At 48.7% G+C, this 11,146-nt stretch overlaps 1 long non-coding RNA gene across 1 annotated transcript; it reads left to right on the plus strand.

Annotated features, from left to right (window-relative positions):
• Window positions 1-4,964: 4,964 nt before the first annotated feature.
• LOC119376893 (uncharacterized) lies at window positions 4,965-6,681 on the plus strand. The gene is made up of 2 exons (XR_005180690.2): window positions 4,965-5,119; window positions 6,531-6,681. It is a non-coding gene; the product is annotated as an uncharacterized LOC119376893 (long non-coding RNA).
• The last annotated feature ends 4,465 nt before the right edge of the window (window positions 6,682-11,146 follow it).

The raw sequence follows: 11,146 nt of genomic DNA on the forward strand, positions 1-11,146 counted from the left end.
GGGGATTTCTTATCAGGCCGGCGAAAAGCGACTCTTTCACCCCTCGCATTAGGTAACCGACCATTTTGTCTTCTGGCATGTTTTCGTCTGCTCGCCGAAAAAGTCGTTTCATTTCTTCGACGTACATGTTCACAGTCTCGTTAGTAGTTGGGTCCTTGATTCTAGCAGTAGTTGGGCCCTTTCTTTTCGCATAATGCTGGTGAACGTCCTCAGCACATCACGCCTTAACAATTCCCAGGTGGTCAGTGTGGTCTCGTGGTTTTCGTACCACGTTTTAGCGGGGCCGTCCAGGGAAAAGAAAACATATCGCAACTTCATTTCTTCATCCCACCTGTTGATGGTAGCCACCCGCTCGAATTGGTCGAGCCATTCTTCCGGGTCTTCAGTAGGGTAACCATGGAAGGTTGGAGGCACGCGGGGCTGTTGCAGAATGACAGGAGTGGGTGTCGTCGGGTTGCTCATGGTGGGTGTCGAAGAATCTTTTCGGGGTCGCGTGGGGTCCGGTAGCAGTCCCAGCTCAGGCGGCAAGTTTTGGAGACGGCGGCTGCTTCGAGTATCCGTGTCTTCGGTGTCCTTGTTCTCTGCGGTGGCTGTTGCAGGATCGGTCTTGTGCATACCCAGCACCTCCACCAGATGTCACGTAGCCGTGACGGCAGTCCGAAGACAGGAGACTGGGAAGCTCGTGATGTGGAAGAGAATCCGTTTATTAGGCGGACTTGCGCCCATAAGAGCAAAATGCACACCTTGGCTTCAGCGGCGGCGAACGAAGTCCTCGGCAGCCGTCGGGGAACAGAATACCCGCTGTAATCACCCGGGCTCTATTTTAAGGCTGTATCGAACGCTCGGGATACGCCCCCAAAATCAGCTAATACATTCGCCAGCAGTATGGGCCTATCTCATCGCCAACGCGCGAGGCCACGGTCATCCCAGATAATCGCGACGCGTCTCGCATCACGATCCGAGATGATAAGGCCGCATGCAGGCGGCTATCGGCATGCATAAAACTGGCGCTTCGCGACAATATTATTTTCAAGCAGTACTTGGCCAGTAAAAGCCTCGCTGTTATGTTACTCGCTGGTTTCCCCTGGCTGGTACATCGTTTTCTGCTGGTCCCGGCATAGCTTCCATAGGGTCCAATATACAGTAGACTCTCGATAATTCAAACTTGAGGGGACCGCGGGATTTCATGAATTATCAGAAGTTCTCATAATATGACTCAGGGCAGCACACCAACTAACACTGCGATGTTATTGTTTCTCAGTGCCGGAGGTGTCATAGACAGCTTTGCATGATTACCAGTAAATTTTTAGACACCAGCATATACTGGGTACTCCGTAATTATACAAGGGGTGTACGGGTGTGTATCAAGGGACGAAATGTGGTTGCATCCATGACAGTTGCTAGCCCCTTCTAATTCTTAGGAAGCTTTCTCGCATGGCATACTGCGGAGAAGTGACTTTAAGATGTTTGGCACACGATAGATCAAGGCCAGACCGTACCGTCTTTTTTTTTCTCGGGTCAGCACGCGATTAGTGGTGCGCAAGGTTCGGCTAGTTTGGCCATTTTGAATGAAGGCAATCAGCTTTATTGTGCCTGTTAGTAACAGAAAAATGTGAATGTTCAGCTAGAAGCAACAAAGGCAGCAAGATTTCAAGACATGGACAAGCAAAAGTTTGAATTAACCAAATTTGTGCAGTGAGGTAGTTTGAATTAAGCAGCTTTAAAATACCATTGAAAAACATAGTGGGGGCCACCTCAAATTTAAGATTTGTTTGAATTAACCGAAAGTTTGAATTATCAGAGTTTGATTATGAGAGAGTCTACTGATTTGGAATGCCCATAACTCCGCGAAGTACGCTCAGGCTGTGCCAAAAGAGAGCAGCCATGTTAACTTTCCGGACGGCTTGCTTGGCTTGACCGTAAGATTAGCTAGCTGCATGAGTTGTTGTGATGGACACTCATGAAGTACTTCTTGGTTCTCACGACCAAAACAGCCTTTGAAATTCGTACTGCAAAGATGATGTCTGTGACATAATTGGATGTAAACTTGTTTTTTGGCGCTCGCGAAAGTGAGGCCTTAGAGCAGGGGTCTCAAACTCATCTCAGCTTGTGGGCCACAGTCCCGAAATTTAGTGCAACAAGGGCCGGAACAGTGAAAAAAGTCGGAGCGGGGAGAGATTTGAGCAAAATGTCACATAGTGTTGCCATTTGGAAGAATGCCTGTCTCATATCTCATGTATGGGTCATATCCACAGGGGATTTGACGTTGGTTGCAAGAAAGATATCAATACTGGTCTGCAGAATGACTAAAATTCTGAAAGAGCTTTTGTTCAATGGTGATATTTCAACATAGTGACCGTATGGGGTGCCTCAGCAAAAAGATGCTGAGATCAGTCGCGTGTCTGGAACTCCGCCGAACAAAGCATTGTTAATCGCTATACACTCCGTTCACTGTGACTGGTGCGCACCACGAGGCCGTCAGAGAAGGCAGTTCGTGAGAGCCCGAGCAGAAGCGAACGTTTTCCCGCGCCCGCTAGCACGCAGTTGTAGGTGTTCTGTGACGCAGTCATGAACTGCTGCGTCGTCGGTTGTACGAACAGGTGCACGTCGTGCCCTGCGGGAACAACGTTTCACCGTTTCTCAACTCGTCCGTGCTTATGGGCACGGCAGAAGTGGATCACAGCTGTGCGACGAAAAAGTTCGCTTGGTTCTCGCTCCCTGTGCCATCTCGCATTCTGCAGTTTGTTTTCTTTTGCCGCTAGCATCAGTACTTTCAGCCATGACGGAAAAACTAGGAGCCCTCTCGGCACTCGAAGAGATGCAGTGCACATTTCGTTGGGGGTGTGCCGTCCAAGGATGTGTCGTCCCCATCGTAGTGCCAACGATATTTCCTGATGAGTATCGTAAGCGGTCCAAGCTTGCAGAAGATAAGTTGATAGTCAGCACTTGTGTCGTCGTATGGTTTCTTCTACGTCCCGTGCTTTACGTTCGCGCTGTTTCTGCCACGTCCATGATTTTAGTGCTGGCGGAAGCGCAGCTGTTCAAGTAGAGATGCGCTAACTGGGAGTCGATCCCCTTCCCCCGAGATGTTGAGGGACAAAATGTCAGGTGGTCATGGCTCGTTGGAAAGATCCTAGATTAAAGCAGAAACACGACTGGGGTAGCCCTACGGCACTCGGAAGCTTCGGAAGAGGTCGTGGGTCCCGAAAATGCTAAAATGGATAAAAAAAAGAACAGTGGTAAACACAGGACACAGTGAGAAGAAGACGACGGGACACTCACTGTGTCCTTTGTTTAGCGCTGGTTTTTTAATCGATTTTGACAATGTACCACTAGGCCAGTCCGCCTTGGTACCGAAAATGTTTGCGCATCTCTGTTCTAGAGCGTAGCTTCGGTTATACCAGAGTTTGTGCAAATTAATAAAGCGTAGTGAGCTCGCGCAGACGAGAGAGCCAAGTGCGCAAGTGGTTGATACTTGTAGTAAACAGCTGACCCTGTAATCATTCGGCGTTGATGAAACGAACAAAGTGTGCAGCATGTAGACAAATGTGCACACGGAACTAAAATCGAGGCTGTTTATTTTCATCTTAGATCTGGCTGTCGTTGCAGTTTTCTGCGAACGCTGTTGCGACGGAAGCGCAATGTTTGTTTCGGAAAGAGCGCATAAACAACGAAAGAGGTTGTAGTGAATGAGGGAGACTGATGGTGGCCGAAGTGACCGTGCCTTCGTCGGCGCCACATCCTTTGAAGCGAAAGACAAAGCGGGGCCGATCGTAACACGTTTATTTCTCGCCCACACCTCAAGCTCTTGGCATCAGCCGCACGAGCGGCGAGGTAGTAAACGATCCTGATGATTGTGATGATGATGCTGCAATAAGGTCGTTGCTACGCGCGACAATTTCAAGCAAAATACTTGGTGGCTGCGAATCGACATGACACGAAGCCGCCAACAAATAACCACGCCGCCCGGCCACTCGCCGAAGTTTCCACGGCGAGTGTCCGGTGGATAATTCTAAATGTTCTGAGGAAGTACAACGAGGGTACGGGCATGCACCAATAATATTCTAAGCATGAAGAATGACAGCTTGCTCGATAGCTATGGAGTAAGCCTCTTGTGTGACGCACGCATTTAGCCGTCAGTACTGACGACGCCGTCAGTACTCACGTCAAAAACGTGGCCGCTCTCGTGTAGGTTTCCCCCTTTTTAACGGTGGCCAGCGCGGAAGAACTATCCCACTACGATATCTTTAAATCAAGCTCGAAGCACTAACGGGCCAGCGACAGGCGCTTGCGCCGCCATAGCTGGTCAAAGCATGAGGCACTGTTGTCTGCTAAGGCTCTCAACCGTTGCATGCTCGCCGCACTGCAAGTGGCGCTGCGTGCGTCTTTCAAGGCGCCTCTATAGGTCCCGAACGGAGTGTATAGGCGAGAAAATATTTGAATACCATTTAACAAACTCACAAAAGTTATTATTTGTGAGTCACGGGCCACTAGCACAGCGACATTGACACATCTGGGGACGATCTCACAAAGGTATTGGCAAAAGTGATCGCTTGTGAGGCTTTGGCCATGGTGGCACTAAATTTTTTAGAGGATATGATACTGAAGGTGCTCGAAAAGCTTTTCAGCTTATCTGCAAGGAGTAAATCCCAGAAACGCACAGTGTTTTCATGCATAAGAATTCAAATTAAATCTGTGCAGTTGAGCACTAATTAATTTTTTTTAGTTTTTCCTGTTTTCAGCTCTTAAGTTTATTGCTTAGTACAGTCCCTTCAAAAATTATCAGCAGATTTCTCTGTATGTGTTGCAGTTCAATGTGTAGTTCAGGCTTTTGAAATTCAGCTCGTCGTTATTGTGATTGGGATGAATAAACAGTGCTGTTTCCTAAGAAATATCTTTTGTTTGTGATCGTGTAGGTTGACCAGCCTAACGGTTGGATGCTCTCAAGGGCCGCCTCAAAAAAAGGACTTTCATTTGGTTCAGCGGTCCACCATCGCAATATGGTGGACAGATGCCCGCGTGCATAGGAGCTTCCTGGGAACGAACCATTTTGCAGCAGAAGGTGGCCAGAAGCCTGCACAGCAGCCATTGTCCCCACACAAAGTGGAAGCATAGAGAGGTCAGCGAGAAAGCTTGCACATTTCAGTAGCGTGCATGTTTTCTGTCGATGCATGCATGTCGTTTATAACCCAATACCAGTTCGGCGACTTCGGTGCCCTATTTCTGAGCACACTGCAAGTTATATTTCTAGCCACAGAATGTACATGCCGAATGGTTGAAATGCTGAAGTACTTGTCCTACTTCAAGTAATACTGCAAGTCGGCCTAGTTGGAACATATTCATCTTCACGGATTCGCGCAAGCACATGGAGACAAAGAAGAGATAGCCCAACGACGAGCGCAATCTAACAACTTGTTTATTTTTTGAAAACCTTCACTTAACAACCCTCCGATCTGCGCGATCTGGTAAAAAAAGCTTGTCAAAAGCACACATGGCACAGCTCGTGATCACATGCCTTAATGTACAGATACAACAGCAAAATTTCTTTCTCAAGCAAGGCAACAGAAGGGCGCCAAACACACTTAGGCCTCCACTATCTCCCTCGAAGTTTGATTGCGATGCCTGTATTCACTGGTGGTGCTACTAAAACAAGGCGTGCATGCGCACTCATTGCAATGCAGTGCTAAATGTGTGTTAGGGCGACCTTTCAGAATAGACATATGATCCCCTAGCCTCGTGTTTATACATCTGCCAGTCTGCCCTATGTACACATGACCACACGTCCACAGGAATATTGTACACTACATTGTTTACACATTTAACAAACTGGTGCTTCTTGGTACACATTTAACAAACTAGCAGTGATTCTTTACGTACATGGGCTACCTCACAGAATAAAAAAGGTAGCTCGAAATTACGAAGTTAAGGTGGTGTTTTTGGCCAAGACCGAAATCGGAGGTTTGTGTGCTTTGGTTGACCAGACTTGAGAAACTGAAATGGTGTACAGGGAAAGGACTACTGTGGTGTTAATGTGCAAACAATGTAGTGTTACAATATTCCTTTGACGTGTGGTCAGCTGTACGTAGGGCAGACTGGCAGATGTAGAAACACGAGGCTAGAGAACATATGTCGATTCTGAAAGGTCGCCCTAACACACATTAGCGCTGCATTCCAATGAGTGGCGCGTGCACGCCTTGTTTTAGTACACCACCATTGCATACAGGCATCCACAATCAAACTTTAAAGGAAAGAGTGGAGCCTTATACATTGACAAGCAGAAAGAAAAAATTGCTAGCCCACCTTTCGTTGCTTTGCTTGAGAAAGAATTTGCTGTTGTCATCTGTACGGCGTGTGATTAACGAGCTGTGCCATGTGTGCTTTGAGGGAGTTCTTTTGGGCGAGATCACGCAGATCGGGATGGGTTGTCAAGTGAAGTTTCGAGAAAAAATTGAACCAGGTGGTGATTGCGCTCGTCGTTGTTATCTCTCAAATTCAAATTAGGGAAATCCTGTAATGAATTGTTCTTGCAGTCTCTTCCAGCACTACAGTGCTGCCCAAAGCCCTTCGGAAGAGGAAGCGAAACAGGCCGCCCAGAACACCAGGCTTTTGGCTGTCCCAGAAGACATCCAAGTTGAGGCGAGGGCAGAAAAAAATAACAGAGAAGTCATTTTCATTTCCAAACTACTGTGCAAAGCCTTGTGTTTTTGCCTGCGGCCATGTAAAGATGCATGTTTTCATTCACAATGCATTTAAGGACATAAAAAGGCGGATTACACCTGTACCCGTCGTGCAAAAACACACCAGCCCGGTTCTTGCCAAAACACGCCAGTCCGGGTCTCAACAGAACACACCAGCCCGGTTCTTGCCAAAACACACCAGTCCGGTTCACACCAAAAACCGGTCGTATACACCAGACCCGGGACACCCGCCAGAAACCGTGTCTGAATTCCCGCTCTGGTGGGAACGGGAAAAACAACACCAGACACGGCCTGGTGGATTTTTCGACTGGGTCGCATATCCAAAGATCGCGGAAACTGACTTAAAGGGCCCCTCACCAGGCCATATAGAAAGTTTTAGTTAGACACTGGAAGTTATTGTGTGTGCCGAATGAATAGCAGTATGCCGCAAAAATTTTTCAAATCGGTTCATCACGAGCTGAAAAAACAATATTTGTTGCGGCGCGAAACCATGATGCCAGGAGGCGAGTTTCAAACCCTTGCCACTCGCCCCGTGTAGCCTTCGCATGCCAAATCCCTTTCCTGCCCTCTTCACTTGACGCATACGCATGAACACGTCATGCGCATGAATGGTCCCGTGCGCATGACGTGCCCGAGCCAGCCCGAGCACGCGAGCGGCGTTGCACCGCTGCTACCTTTTACAGCGAAAGCTGTTATGAGATCATTTCAGCGGCTGTTTTTGGCGCCGTAGTTGTCTGCCACCGCCACCGCCGGGTTCCGTAATCACTATCGCTCGAAGAAAGAAAAAAAAAACGAAATAAGAAAAAAAAAAATTCCAGGATGGAACGAGGTTCGAACCCGGGCCATCTGCGCGGGAGCCAGCATTCAAATCTGAGCAATGCCGGTTTTTTTTTTTCTTTAGTGCCTGAGCCATGCCTGAGCCATAGCGTGGTAGAAGAGTAAAATAAGCACCAAGCGTCGCACAACGCGAATTCTGTAACCAGGCGTTACACAATGCGAATAGCGCAACGAGTAGGTTGTTGAATGCTTCCAACCCATTACAAAGGGCTCCGCCAGAATGCTTCATCGGCATCAGGCACAGCATCAACAATGCGCATAATGCCTTACATGCATTTAGCGGGTACCACGGCTTTCCGTAGAATGACGAAAAGTGGCATAATGCCTGCTTCCCTACTTTTCAAAACTTACTTGGATTTATAGCGTGGTGGGTTCCTCGCAAGTGCACTTGTATTGGTTGCCAAGGAAGCCCATAAGCGCATGATCCATTTCCTCGGGGTCTCAGCAAAGTTCTTTGCCCCGCCCCCCGTCGCGCTCCCACGTCAACGTATGTTATACAGCATGGCGGGAGAGGGAAATAACGACCGGGCGTCACCCAATGCAAATTGCACAACTGGTGGCCGTTTAAAGCTTCCAACCAATTGCAAAGGGCTGAGCCATAATTCATCGTCATCAGTCGCCGCGTCAACAAAGTGCGCATAATGCCTTACAGACGTGTATCTGGTGCCTCGCTTGTCCGCAGAATGACGAAAAAATGGCTTAGTAGGAGCTTCCCAACTTCATAAAATTGTGATTTATGGCGTGGTGGGTACTTGTATTAGTAGCCCCAAGACAGCTTACAACCGGCTCTAGAAACGCCGCTCTTCCAGCTTTCGCTGTGACTGTGCTGCGGTTTCAGCGCAGGCCTGACGTTTTTTTTTTTATGTAGCGGCCGTGGGCGTAGTGTCGGCGTCTCTGTGGTGTACTGCCCGTTTCTGCGGAACGGGCATGAAAGTTGCGACATTTGTACGGGCACGAGAGTGGCGGTATCATGAGCCAGTGCCGCATTAACGTTTACTTTGACGCGGTAGAATAAATTGCATAATGAGTGCTCGGACGCGCCAGAACATTACTTTAGTTTCCAGGGCTGGCGTCTGCTCGATGCGCTAACCGCGGGGACACGAACGCATGGGAAACGGAGGCACATTAGCCCTGCATTTGGCTGCAATTCACGAAAAAAAACGAAAAAAAAACGCACACATTCCCTTTGTTTGTCTCATTATTTCTCTCAAGTTTTTATTAATCTATTCAAGCAAACAATTACACAAACTACACATGTCGTGTCAAATACTTACCGCAGTGTCACGTGCTACTGTTGGCGACGTCAGAGCACAGTCGTCTACGTAGAGGAGCGACGTCACAGCACTACCATCTACGTAGGACCATTTTCTCACGTACGTCATCCCCTCATGCTCTGGGCGCGCGCCCGCGAGCGGAAGGGCAAGCAGCGTTCACATTGAAATTCGACCCATTTCCGCGGCGCGTAGCTTTGCAAATTTTGGCAGACGTAATCTGCACGCCCAGTGTATGCATTGCGCTCGTTAGCTCAAATTTGTCAAACCTGGTGAGGGGCCCTTTAAGCAGGAACCTTCAATGTTAGAAGCATAAACTATAGAAACCATGCGCACCGAATCCCGAAATAACTAACTTCCACCAGGCATATGCATGCTGTTGTTTTCGTCGTCAAAACAGAACACTGGGAATGCGTACAGAATACAATGCCGTCTCGGGGTGTACTTACAGAGCGGGCGAACTCGGAAGCTAAGAGCAGCGTCAAAAAGAAATGTAATGTATTGCAGTCCCTTATTCATTTGCCTAAGACGACTGGCAGGTGAAAGCCATGTTCTTCTATTTCTTCTGAGTCGCTTGTATTGATCCCACTCGTGAGCGTTCCTCACAAAACGTGGCTTTTGCGTAGCCTTCGGGACCGGAAGAAATGAACGATTTCTGCACCTCACGCGGTTTTCCACAGCCTCCATGATCGGCCCGCCTTTGACCATGCGACGATGTCAGGTGATGACGTAAACGTGATGCAATGTCATCGTATCGTGCCGATGAGGCCATAAAGTATTGCATATGTGACGTCATCACGTAGTGATGAATTTTTGCATAACTCGTGTTGACGACGCCGACGTTCACATTTAGCGCTTGAAGGGACATCTAAATCTTTCACCTTAGTAAAATTTTGCCTCCATAATAGACAGTTTTAGAAGAGGGTGTGCAAAGCTTTGTATTAGTGCCCGTCGCCACTACGCGTGCGTCATACCCTGTTCTTTTGGGTGCACACGTTCAGTTATGGAAAAAATCTCACCATCTCCCGCTAAAGGGGACCATGAGGTGATGCGAGGGAGTGTTTCGACATGTAGAGTTTGAGAGCGGGAGTGGTGAGGGGAAAAGGGGAGAGAGGAAGGGAGGAGTGTGAGGGGAGAGGGGAAGTGGAGAGGGTTTGCGCATGCGAAGTAAGGGTGGTCACGCCGCACACCACCACCACCACCGGATTGAACTCCTCATGGTATATCTTATTCAACGAGCGCAATCTATGCGTAACCTACTCCAAAACTTCGTAATGTCTGAGGGCAGTAAGTTCTGTTATCTCTTGCTCACCCGAAACCCGTTAAAGCGCAACTTATTCTTTCAAGTCGTTTTCGATTAAGTTAAATTAAAATATCATTTTCTCGCAGCAGTACCTTCAAGTACGCTAACCTGCGATTCTCTGTTAATCATTTTGTAGCGAAGCCCGCAAGAAAAACTCGCACGAACAGTTTGAGCGGTTGGTGCGGCTAAGTTTTATGAGGGGCGAGTATTGCCGTTCATGAGTCGGCTCCAACAGCAGTGCGGGTGTTGTCTTTCGTTGTTTTCGCTACCGGTAGTAATTAAGGGCAGCTGCATACAGCTCTCCTACACTGGGGTACACGGTACGTTGAAAGATTCGCCGTTTTACAGTGCCAAGCACTTATCGAATGAAGTCAAATGGCGTACATCCGTGACCACCCAGTTCAAAGCGGAGCCGCAAAGCTTCGCAACAAGAGCGCGTGACTACGGCCGGGCGGATGGCGTCCCTGTCGCGTGTGCTGCGGTGCTGCGTCGACGGACCGAGTGCGTCCGCTGTTATGGCTATGCCACTGCATGAACGCTCAAACTGCGCCACGGGCGACAGCGTCCCTCTCCGTCGGCTAAGGTCTGCGTGCTTGGTCTTTCCCGCCGTGGACTCCGCTGAGGAGGTTCGCCGAGAACGACAGCGCGCGCTCGCCCGCGAATGGCACTCAGCAGTGCTAAGCGAGCAGAGGAAGAACGATAACATCGAATGCTCACACTACTTTAGGAAAAGCGGACACATCAGACAAACGGCAGCAACGCAAGGAAAATCCCAAGGTGACAGCCAGAGAAACGCAAGCGAAACGCCGGTGTCCAGCCGATCCCGAGGTGTGGGCGCGAAAATATGCTGCGAAAAAAGAAACAGAGGGGCAGGAAGTGCATTCCTTTAGTGTAGCTGCCCACAGTTTTTATTACGGAGCAGGCCTTGAATACCTCATCAAACGCGAAAAATTATCTTCGGCGTCATCGCGAATGGTTGAATAAAGCAAGGAATCCAACGGCGCGCCTCGTAGTTCCATGCGTCATACAAGACGCTT

The sequence above is a fragment of the Rhipicephalus sanguineus genome, unplaced genomic scaffold (genome assembly GCF_013339695.2).
Source record: "Rhipicephalus sanguineus isolate Rsan-2018 unplaced genomic scaffold, BIME_Rsan_1.4 Seq2699, whole genome shotgun sequence".
Taxonomy (NCBI): Eukaryota; Metazoa; Arthropoda; class Arachnida; order Ixodida; family Ixodidae; genus Rhipicephalus; species Rhipicephalus sanguineus.